Source organism: Bison bison, unplaced genomic scaffold (genome assembly GCF_000754665.1).
Source record: "Bison bison bison isolate TAMUID 2011002044 unplaced genomic scaffold, Bison_UMD1.0 scf7180017864352, whole genome shotgun sequence".
NCBI lineage: Eukaryota > Metazoa > Chordata > Mammalia > Artiodactyla > Bovidae > Bison > Bison bison.
This window is the reverse complement of record NW_011494924.1, coordinates 2,020,669-2,032,678: the sequence shown is the minus strand read 5'-3', so window position 1 is coordinate 2,032,678 and position 12,010 is coordinate 2,020,669. Positions and strand designations below refer to the sequence as shown.

General features: G+C 45.2%; 1 protein-coding gene and 1 non-coding gene across 2 annotated transcripts in view; one reads left to right on the top strand and one right to left on the bottom strand.

Moving 5' to 3' along the window:
• MMP24 (matrix metallopeptidase 24 (membrane-inserted)) overlaps positions 1–12,010 on the bottom strand; it is a 53,769-nt gene that overhangs the window by 39,995 nt on the left and 1,764 nt on the right. The window lies entirely within an intron of this gene.
• Positions 3,352–3,424, top strand: TRNAG-CCC. Its single transcript has one exon. It is a non-coding gene; the product is annotated as a tRNA-Gly (tRNA).

Here is a 12,010-nt window from a genome sequence, read left to right as displayed (position 1 = left end):
AGGGTCTTGCAAAGAGTCGGACACGACTGAGCGGCTGAACTGAAGTGAACTGGGACTTCGATGGTAGTCCAATGGTTAAAATCCGCCTGCCAACGCAGGGGACACGGGTTCGATCCCTGGTCTGGGAAGATCCCACGTGCCATAGAGAGACTAAGCCTGTGCGCTACCACTACTGAGCCCTCGCCCTAGAGCTTGTGCTCCACAAGAGAAGCTACTGTAATGAGCAGCCTGCTCACGGCAACTAGAGAAAGGCTATACACAGCAGACTCAGCGCAACCAAAAATAATTTTTTTTTTTTTTTACAAAGGGAGCACCTAAGGTGACTCTGTTGCCTACTAAAGTTTGAGAACCACTGCAGTAAGGACGGCTGGGAGTGATGACTTTGTGCCGTGAAGAATGAGCATGTTATGTTCAGTATCGCCTCTGATCTACTAAGACAGGAAGCATGTTGCCATTTCAGAAAGTCTTCTACTAAAGTTGGCTCAAGAGCCAGCCCTTGCCTTCTGTGCCTCAACTCTGCTCACATCCTTGGGTCCTTTACCTGCCTATCTCCCCAGCCAGCCCTGACATCTGCAAACAGTCCATCAGCAGCTACAACCCCAACACTGAGACTGTACTGTGTCGCTGTAGACTGGCATCAAGCGTGCCCTAAGATCTTCCTTTCCTTTTCATTGCTGTGTTAGCTCAGTCCTTACCAGTGGCTTTTGGTCTCAGTTTCCCTGCCTGGCACTCGGGTCCTAAACTGAGATTGCCAGGACCTGAATCTTTTTCTCAAGATCTTAGCTTTCTTGAAGGACAGGGAAGCCTGTCGTGGTGCAATGAGTTGGACATGACTTAATGACTGAACAACAAAAAAGCATTTGGAAGGTCCCAGCACACAGGAGGCGGTCTCTCAATGTTACTGTCTGTATTTTTGCTCCCACCCTCTCCAGTAATACATGGACCATCACCTGTGGTCTTTGCTGCTGGACCGAATCACTGTGTCTCTTTGGTGACTCCTCAGAGGTTAGCCTCATCACTGCGGCAATTCTCTGCAATTCCTGTCCCACCAAAATCCTGCTTCTTTCTCTGTCCACACTACTGAGGTCCCAGCCTTGCCGCTGAACCCATCTGTTCAGTTCAGTTCAGTTGCTCAGTTGTGTCCGACTCTTTGTGACCTGCGTGGCACTGCAGCATGCCAGGCTTCCCTGTCCATTACCAACTCCCAAAGCCTGTTCAAACTCATGTCCATCGAGTTGGTGATGCCATCTAACCATTTCATCCTCTGTCGTCCCCTTCTCCTCCTGCCCTCAATCTTTCCCAGCATCAGGGTCTTTTCAAATGAGCCAGTTCTTCGCATCAGGTGGCCAAAGTATTGGAGTTTCAGCTTCAGCATCAGTCCTTCCAATGAATATTCAGGACTGATTTCCTTTAGGATGGACTGGTTGGATCTCCTTCGTGTCCAAGGGGACTTTCAAGAGTCTTCTCCAGCACCACAGTTCAAAAGCATCAATACTTCAGTGCTCAGCCTTCTTTATGGTTCAACTCTCACATCCATCCACGATTACTGGAAAAACCATGGCTTTGACTAGACCAACCTTTGTTGGCAAAGTAATGTCTCTGCTTTTTAATATGCTGTCTAGGTTGGACATAGCTTCTCTTCCAAGGAGCAAGCATCTTTTAATTTCATGGCTGCAGTCACCATCTGCAGTGATTTTGGAGTCCCCCAAAATAAAGTCTCTCACTGTTGAAAAGAACCCATCTGAGTTATAACTGATTTTTTAAAACTTCAGACTTGAGGGCTTAACCATGCAGTTTATCTAGAAAATGCAGTCGTTGATAAATAATTTAAAGATTATCTAATTTAACAAGCTTATTTTGCCAGACAGAAAAATTCAGCTGAGGGAGAAACGACTTATCCAAAATCACAGAGCAAGTTGGTGGAGGAGCTGCAAACAGCCTAATGGCCCTGCCTCCCAGGAGCATTCCTGCTGCCGTGCTACACCCTCCACACTAGCTCTGGTTTGCCTCCAAACGCCGTGTTGTTTTTTTTCCCCACTTACAGCCAGTCTAAAAAGGGCTCTCAGGATCGCCCACAACACCCAACTTAGCTTCTTGACAAACACCTTAATGGCGCAGCATTGCCTCTTGGCTGCCACCATCTCTTGAGTGGGTGGTAAGTGCACTAGCGGGAATTCCCTGGCGCTCTGTAGTGTCCTTGGCCCACTCCCAGGAGGCCACCACAAGCCAGAGAGTTGCCCTGCCCAGGGAGGTGGCACACTTGGGGTTTTGGGTCAGCCCTGGGATGTCTGAGTTTCCCGGTTCTGGGCAGGCCTCCTTCCAAGGCCAGGCGTATAGCCACGCACTCATTCACTCTCTGAGAAGCGAGGGCCCTTGTCTTCCTTGTCCTTTCCAGTGCCTTCCTGTAAATCCGCTGTGTTTTCTGTCCTCGGGCTTGACTTATTGATGAGTTTAGACAAGGGAAGAGGGTAGACAAAGACCGTGGTCAGGCCTAAGTTTCTCAACTGAAACGCAGACGGCTGAAGTAGACAACCTCTAAGTAATTATATAAGGTTCTATTACTTTAGGTTAATTAGATTGAGCGTGGAGCAGATCCTCTAGTTCCTCACCGCCAGTCTTAAAGTCCGAGCTCCTCAGCCCAGCACTCACAAGCCTCACAGTCTGATGCCAGTGCACCCTAGCCTCTGACTTGTACACCCCACCCTTCTACTGCCCACCCCACGGGCCCCTCCTCAAGCTACTGACCTACTTGTGTTGCCTGAACACAGCCTGTAAGTTCCTTTCTCTGTCTTTTTTCACTCCCTCTCCCTAGAAGGCCTTTCCTACATGGATACTGGTCACTCTCTGATGATCTATTAGGTATCCTTAGAAAGGCAACCTGAATGCCACTTCACCTGGGAGGACTATCCAGGCTTAAATGGATTTCCTCTGAGCTCCAGAGCTTCCTTGGTAGCTCAGTTGATAAAGAATCTGCCTGCAATGCAGGAGACCTGGGTTCGATCCCTGCTTGGGGAAGATCCCCTGGAGAAGGAAATGGTAACCTACTCCAGTATTCTTGCCTGGGAAATCCACTGGTCAGAGGAGCCTGGCAGGCTACAGTCCTTGGGGTCCCAAGAGTCAGTCACGACTTAGTGACTAAACCACCACCACCACCTCTGTGTTCCCATGTATACCTGTTGCTTACAGTGTCTTTCATAAATGGTGGTCTCCATGCCTGTCAGTGCCACTGAACACGGAGCTTACTGGAGGGGGAGGTAGACATGCAGAGACGAAATGCTTTATTCCAACGGTGATAAGTAGAATGAGGGAAGAGGAGAAGGTGTTGGGAAAGAAAGCCAGTGACACGGGACTTCCCTGGTGGTCCAATGGCTAAGACTCTGTGCTCCCAATGCAGGGGGCCCAGGTTCAATCCCTGGTCAGGGAACTAGATCCCACATGCCACAACTAAAGATCCCACATACAGCAGCAAAGATCAAAGATCCTTCATTGCCACAATTAAGACCCGGTGTGGTTAAATAAATAAAATTATATATAAAAAAAGTAAGTATGTGACAGGAGATCTTGACCTCCTGGAGGATGTATCATCTCAGCTGAGACCTGTATACGAGCGAAAGAGGTCAAGGTGAAGGTCAAAGAATGAGCACTCCTGGAAAAGAATATCTGATTGAATTCCTGAATGGGAAGAAGCCTGCATATTAGGAAAAGAGAAAGAAGGCCAGGATAGCTGGAGATTACTGAAAACTGAAACTGTTAGTCACTCAGGCGTGTCTGACTCTTTGTGACCCCATGAGCTGTAGCCCACTAGGCTCCTCTGTCCATGGGATTTCCCACGCAAGAATACTGGAGTGGGTTGCCCTTTCCTTCTCCAGGGGATCTTCTGGACCCAGGGATTGAACCCAGGTCTCCTGCACTGCAGGCAGATTCTTTACTGTCTGAGCCACCACAGAAACCTAACCTCTCAGGGAGGTTACTGAGAAGCTGGTATAAAAGGGAGCAGAGAGCTAGGGAGGATTTGGTGATGCAGGGCCTCAGAGGCCTGGTGTTGGGTACAAGGGCTTCATGATACTGTTTGTTATACTTTCAACATGTGTTTGAAATTTTTCCATAATAAGAATGACGAGAACTGGCTGTTGTATAGCAATATTAGTTTAGCCTTTACCTTAAAAATCGTTTTTAGCAAAGTGAAAGTGGAAGTCACATATCAGATGTTTTTGTTTAAAATTTTTTTAAATTAAATATTGCAAGCATTCAGAAAGGCATACAAATAGCTTTTCTTTTTTTAAAGCCTTGGATAATCACCTATTGGCTTTGTTAAATCTTGGCTTTGCCATATTTGCTTCAGATATAACTGGCCCCTGTGTAGATTTATTTTTAAAAGGTCACTCTGGCTGCCATGGGAAGAAGGATAAGAAGTGGGCAAGAGAGGCTGATCAGGTAGGAAGTTTCTGGAAGCCAGACGAGACAGGATGGAAGTTTAAAGTGGAGACAGTGGTGGTGGAGAGAAGCAGTTACAGGGACAATTGGTCCAGGAGGTGGACGTGCTAGGCTCGCTGCTGGTTCTCCTGAGGCAGGTGAGGGGAAGATGAAGGGAAGGATACCTCTTTCTGGTCCATTGCTTTTGGAGCACAGAGAATGGTGTGCGTGTGAGTGTTTGTGGTACAGAAGTGTTTTAAAATTATTGCTAACAAAGTTGTTAATAACCATGCTTTGTTTTCTCTACCTTGTTTCTTATAACAATGTGTCTGATCTTTGAGAAAATATTATCTTTTATATACATGACTTTGCTGTTATCCCATAGGTCATCAAAGCCTAGTTCCAAATTGCCCTTTAAAACGAATGCATGAGACTTCCCTGGTGGTCCAGTGGTTAAGACTCCTCACTCCAAATGCAGGGTTTGATCCCTGGTCAGGGAACTAGATCCTACCATGTTGCAACTAAAGATTCTGCATGCCCCAAATGAAGATTGAAGATCCCATGTGCTGCAACTAAGACCCAGTACAGTCAGATAAATAAATAAACACATTTTTAAAAAAATGAATGTATGAAGTAATGTGGAGAAGGCAATGGCACCCCACTCCAGTACTCTTGCCTGGAAAATTCCATGGATGGAGGAGCCTGGTAGGCTGCAGTCCATGGGGTCGCAAAGAGTCGGACACGACTGAGTGACTTCACTTTCACTTTTCACTTTGATGCACTGGAGAAGGAGATGGCAACCCACTCCAGTGTTCTTGCCTAGAGAATCCCAGGGACAGGGGAGCCTCGTGGGCTGCCGTCTATGGGGTCGCCCAGAGTCGGACATGACTGAAGTGACTTAGCTGCAGCATGAAGTAATGATGAAGAAACACCAGGGAAAAACTTGAACAAAATCAATCCTGAGGTCCAGTGAAACCAAAAGATTTGTTCCAGAATCACTCCACTGGGGAAGGCCAGAACTGGGGTGCACAGCTTTTATCCACACACCAGAACAGGAACACAGACCTGGGTTGTGCTAAGGAAGCTGAAAGAGCCCAGCAGGGGCCAGCACCCAGCCCCACTTGGCCTTGGTGCCTCCACCCACTCAGCACGGCTCTGAGGCGCTGAGCAGGTCACTTCTCTGCTCAGAAACCTTTTATGACTCCCCTCAGCCTTTGGACAAAAGCCAATTTCACAATCTGCTCTTAGCCTCCCTTTCCAGACTTTTCTCAAACATTCTTACTGGAAACAGCAGTAAGTCAAGGCCTCAAGCACATCCAATTCTCCACCATGTCCTAAATATGCCCCACACTTCTGTGGAGCCTTGGCCATGTTTTCTCTCTCTGTGGACTCCCCCACTCACCATTCTTTGTCCTTGTCCTTCCTCAAAGTTTCATCTTTGATACAACCTTCTTTCTAGAACATTCCCTGACCTCCCCAACCACATCTCCTCCTGTTTTGGTGCTTGCCCAGACCTTGTTTAAACTTCTAGCACACATTCATCCTTCTTCAAAAAAGGTACTGACTTTTGCATGCCAACCACAATATTTGTTTTTTACTTTTTAAAAAATTCATTTTTTATCTGGAGTATAATTGCTTTACAATGCTGTGTTAGTTTTTACGGTACAACAAAGTGAATCAGCTATATGTATATACATATTCCCTCCCTCTTGAGCCTCCCACCCTCCCAGGTCATCACAGAGACCCAGCTGAGGCCCCTGTGCTGCACAGCTGCTTCCCAGAGGCTACTTATTCTGCACGTGGTGTGTATGCGTCACTGCTACTTTCCCACTGTCCCACCCTCTCCTTCCCCTGCCATGGACACAAGTCCGTTCTCTATGTTTGCGCTTTTATTCTTACCCTGCAAATAGGTTCATCTGTACCATTCCAACCACTCTGAAAAGAAGTTGGTCCGGGGGACTCCAGCAGTTAAGAATTCACCTTCCAATGCAGGGAACTCAGATTTGATCCCTGGTGAGGGAACTAGGATCTCACGTGCTAAAGCACAACTAGGTCTGCACGCAGCAAATACTGAGCCTGCCTGCCTCAATTATGACCTGATGCAGCCATACATATACAAATATTAAAAAAAAAAAAAGTAGGTGGGGGACACAGATAATATAATCAATTAAAAAATATTTATCAAGTATGTAGAATGTGCCAGGCAGACACTGTGCTAGGTGTCATCAGCTGCAGTCTTCTTAAGAATTGGTTCCTCTGGTTTTGAGTCTAAACTCTACCATATCATAAAGCTAGATGTTTCCTAAGATTAACCTCTATGGTACTATTATAATTTACTTTTATTTGCTCTAAAACTATCTCCTTCAATGAGTGGAGTGGCTAAAGGCTACTCCAGAATATTGCAGAATAGGACAGTTTAGTACAGAGGGGAAAACACTCAGATCTGGGACAGAAAACCCTGTTTCTGGTCCTTGCTTTATTGTTTATTAGCTCCATGTAGGTCCCTGGACAACGTGTGGATAAGTCACATCTCTCTCTGAGTCTCCATTTGCTCCTCTATAAAATGAGGATGATATCTTCCCTGTCTACCTCATGGTGCTGTTGCCAGGATCAAATGGGGCCACATGCATGAAAGCATCTGGAAAGTGCAAAGCACTGTAAGATATGAGGCTGTTAAAGTGACAGGAAAAAACACAGTCATAATAAGAGAAAATGAATGAAAGATACAGCAGATTAGACTCAAGTTAGGCAAAAGGAAGAACTTCCTCGTGGTGAATATTTTTTCTGAATAGCTGCTTTTAGGGAAAGCGTTACACTTTCTATTTATTTGTTTAATTTTTGGCTGCACTGAGTGGCATGCAGGATCTTAATTCCCCAAGCAGGGATCGAACCCGTGGCCTATGCAGTGGGAGAACGGAGTCCTAGCCACTGGACCACCAGGGAAATCCCTGAGAAGTTATTTTTTTCAGACAAGAATGAAGATATATTGGAAGCTATTGATCACATTGAAATAAATTTTTGGCTTGGGAATTTGTTAGTGCTTCCCACCCCTAGACTTAGGTGGCTAGGTGGTATTCTGAGAATACAGAAGATGCAGGAGACATGAGTTCAATCCCTGGGTCAGGGAGATCCCCTGGAGGAGAAAATGGCAACCCACTGCTGTATTCTTGCCTGGAAAATTCCATGGACATAGGAGCCTGGTGGACTACACCCCAGGGGGTCGGTCACAAAGAATTGGACATGACTGAGCATGCACACGTACATATGCACCCTTGACTCACTCAGGGCTCTAACTTTTCTTGACTACAGGTGCAAATTGAGAACTTTCTCCATCTGCCCAGAGCAGACTCTCAAAACCAGTTGAGAGAGCAGGACTCCATTAATCCCTGGGACCTGGAGTCACCTTCTGTGCTCATGTGGCCAGTGGTGATGGGTTTACCCCTTTCTGCCTATAGCGACCTTCCTCAGAATTAAATTGGAAGTTAGGAGGGCCAAAAATCTATTTGTGGGGCACTCAGCTAATAATAAAAGAAAGAGATGTTTTAAATAAACCAAATGCAGGAAGCCAGTTAGAGAATCAGTGGGACCACCCAAAGTGCAAAATATAAGAAAAAGACTCAAGAAAGCAAAGGAGAAAACAGATTGAATGAAACTGGGGGGGGGGGGGCTTTGCTTTTGGTGATAAAAGATTGGAAATATGAAATCAAAGCCGAGGATAGTGAAAATGCTTTCAACTAAGAAGTCAGGAGACCAAGGAAAAGTTCTTCTTCAGGCTTAGTGACCTTGGGCAACTTACAGCAATTCAAGAAATACCTGTTAAGCACTGCTGTGTGCTTTCTTGGTGATCTCTAAGGTCATGGCCACCTCTTAATTCCTCTCTATTGTATGCCACTTCCACTAGATGACAGCCTACCTGAAGAGTTGTGAAAGAAGGGTATCATCCTAGAACCATTGTCAAGAGGAATAACACTAATTTCATTGAAGGAAGGATAGGGAGGCAATGAATCTTATCCCTAAGAAGATTTTAGAAGGCATCCTGAGACCACAGGCCCGTGAGTGCCCATTTCAGATGCATGTAAGTCTTTGGCATACAGGATAAAGAGCAGAATTATGGGTTGCTTACTGAGTAATTAACCATGAGCACCGAGGGACTTCCCTGGTGGTCCAGTGGCTAAGACTTCACTTTCCAGTGCAGGGGGTGCAGGTTCCATCCCTGACTGGAGAACTAAGATCCCACATGCCTTGCTGTCAAAAAACCAAAACATAAGACAGAAGCAACATTGTAACAAATTCAATACAGACTTTTAAAATAGTCCACGCTAAAAAACAAACACACAAAACACCAACAATGAGCATCCAGAGTTGGGGACTGTGCTGAATCTAAAAACATAAAGTGGGGTGGTGGTGGTGAGGGGGTAAAATAAGTAAATAAAAACATAAAATGCTTTGGTTGGGGAAGGTCCTGCCTAAGAACACAACTTTTTTCCCCCTAAATGATGTTTACATTTTTTTTTTTAAATAACAAACTGTCTGGAGCTGCCTCAAAGTGCTCCTCTGAGAAAAGAGAAGAAAATGCCTACAGAAGTCAGGGAAAGTTTCCTAGAGAGCAGGGCTTAAGCTGGAACTTTAAGAAAGGAGGCAGACAGATGCGGGGAGGTACAGACGTAAACAGCATGCGTAAATGTCCAGGGAAACACGGGTAGCTTGTCTTAGGATAAAGAAGAGATGAGCTTGTCTGGAGTAAAGATGTGTATGGATGAACAGGGGGAAAGGCAGCTTCTAGTGAGGAGGTAGGGAGAAGTCAGACAACAGAAACTTTAAAAGATAGAGCGAGGACTAAGCAATGTTATGTGCTGGCTGGAAAGCAACAATATTTCTATAAGGTTTCAATCACGTGATCCACTCGGATTCAGTGAGAGGATAATACCGTGCAAATCATTCAGAGAAGCAGTGGATATAATTATCTTACAGGAAGTTTTGGATGATATATTAGAAATGGAATAGAATCTAAAAAATGGATTCATAGAATCCAAAAAATAGAATCTAAAAAAATTTCACAATGGAGTCATTGTGAAATTGAGGGTGATTTTTTTTTTTAAACCAAGGCCTGAGAACTCAGAGAGAGACAGAAAACAGTAGAAGAAAAGAAACAACAGGAAAATAGAAGGCAAGAAATAAACAGGTGGATATAAATAAATAGATGGAGCTGGTCACGTCTCTAAATGAAGGGAGATTAAAAATGCAGGGGGCCCCAAGAGACCATGCCAGGACTTGTCTGATTTAAATTTTTTATAAGTGATCCAGAAGAAGTAGAGCAAAGTGAAAATTTCAGGACTGCAGATCGTATTAAGCCCTTTCAGGTAGGGGCATGCTCTGCCAAAGGACAGAGAGAGAGAGAGCATGCACTGAAGGAATATACTGAGTGGGATGCAAAATGGCAGATAAACGTCACCCTGGGGAAATGTAAGGTACCAATGTGCTCTGGTAAGAATAATCCACAGATAGGGTGTTGTGTTCCAGGCTATCAGTTTTGGCCCAGGAAAGGGATCAGGGAGCTGCTGAGGATTGTTTCCTAAAGGCAGTGTCCTAATATGTTGCGGTCAGGAAGGCTGACAAAATTATGCACACAAGTGGGAAGGGACCTAAAAACCAAAGAGGAAATCATTCTCTATTGTATAAGACGCGAAGGTCGCATATCTGGGGACAATGGTCAGGTTGACATCTATTGAAAGTTAAGGCCCAAGGATAGCTAGAAAAGGGCAACTAAAATGACTCAGAGAATGAATGTGGCTATTCTAGAGGTGGTCTATTGTAAGGGGGAAACTTAAGCATGAAAAAACAAAGGCTAAGAGAGGTGGAATAATCAAAGCCTCTATAAAACTGATAAAAATAAGGAGTAAGTAGCACTACTCTCTCTTCAGATCCTAACATATTCAAACAAAGAGCTTGTTCTTAATGCTTGAAATATCACAGGAATAAACGGGTTTCAAAGTTGCAATCATTTAGCCCCATCTCTTTGTTGTTGAGTTGCTAAGTCGTGTCTGACTCTTTATAGCCCCGTGGACTGTAGCCTGCCAGGCTCCTCTGTCCTTGGGATTTTCCAGGCAAGAATATTGGAGTGGGTTGCCATTTCCTTCTTCAAGGGATCTTCCCGACCCAGGGATCAAACCCTTGGCTCCTGCCATGTCTCCTACATTGCAGGCAGATTCTTTACCACTGAGCCACCGGGGAAGCCCCTCTCTTTTTGTATTAGAGATGGTAAAGTTCAGGAAGGAAATGGCCCAAGGTCACAGAAACCATGGTAGGATTAGAAGCCCAGGCCTCTTAAATCCCAGACTGGGGTCTTTCCATCTTACCCTGTGCAACCGGGAAGACTAAAGGAATTCTACTTTTTATAGGGTATAAACTCATGAAATGCATCACTTTGAGATCAAATAAAGCTGAAAACACAAACAGGCTAAGGAAAGTTTTCACTCAAAGTCAACAACAATTATAAGGCCTTTGGAAGAAAACTACCAGCAAGACTAAAGACTTTCTACACACTTTGATTTGGGGGAATCATATACCTCTTGACAATCTGAAGAAATCTAAGGATTCTCTCCAAGAAAAACACATTTGCACATGCAAACATAATTTTATACAAGATTTCAGACTCCGGTCCCCAGTTAAGAATCCTTGTTCTGGCAGATTCTTCTGAATAGACTGCTTCAACAAACACACTCCATCTCTTATGATAAGTGAGGCAATTACTCTGATATTCTTCATCAAAAAACAAACAGCCCACCCCACCCAACTCCCAAACCTACGGTCTCAATCTCACTTATCAGAATTGCTATAGGTTGGGAGAGACCAAAGAAATTACCTAGTCCAATGCCCCTGCCCCGACTTGTGTGACACAGGATAATGTCATAGTTAAATATGTGGGGGAAAAAAATTGTGGAGACTAGAATCAGCCTCCCTAGGTTAGAATTCCAACTCCATCACTCACTAGCTGTGTGACCTTGGGCAAGTTACTTAGTTCTTGGAGTCTATATCCTCATCTGTAAAATGAAAATAATTACAATTATCTCGTAGTTAGGAGGCTTAAACGAGATAATTCTTATAAAACTTAGCACCAGGCCTGGCACATAGTGAGCGCTCAGTAAACGCTAGCTGGCATGATTGTTATTATTATGCTTGTATCCATGCAGGTATTATGCATGCATCCATCCAATCCCCTCCCGGAGCTTTTGCTTGCACATGTCTGTGATGAGCAGCTCATCGCCTCCCAAGCTGGTTGAGCAGCTCCGATTGTTACAAACTTGTTCCGGTATAGAGCGAAATCTGCCTTCTTGCAACCCTTACCCCCGCCCCTGTGGGCCCTAGTTCTGTCCTGTGGGGCCACGCAGAGCAAGTCTATCCTTCCTCCACGTGACAGCCCTTCAGATAGGAAGACAGTGATCGAGTCCTTCCCCGGTCCCCCGCCAACCCACCCCCCCTAATCTTCCCGTCTCCAGCTCGAACATCCTCGGCTTCTCCCAACCCACAACAGACTGGCTGCGCTTACTATTTACTCCCAGGCGTTGTACGGTTTCCCTCACACATAGTCATGCAGGCC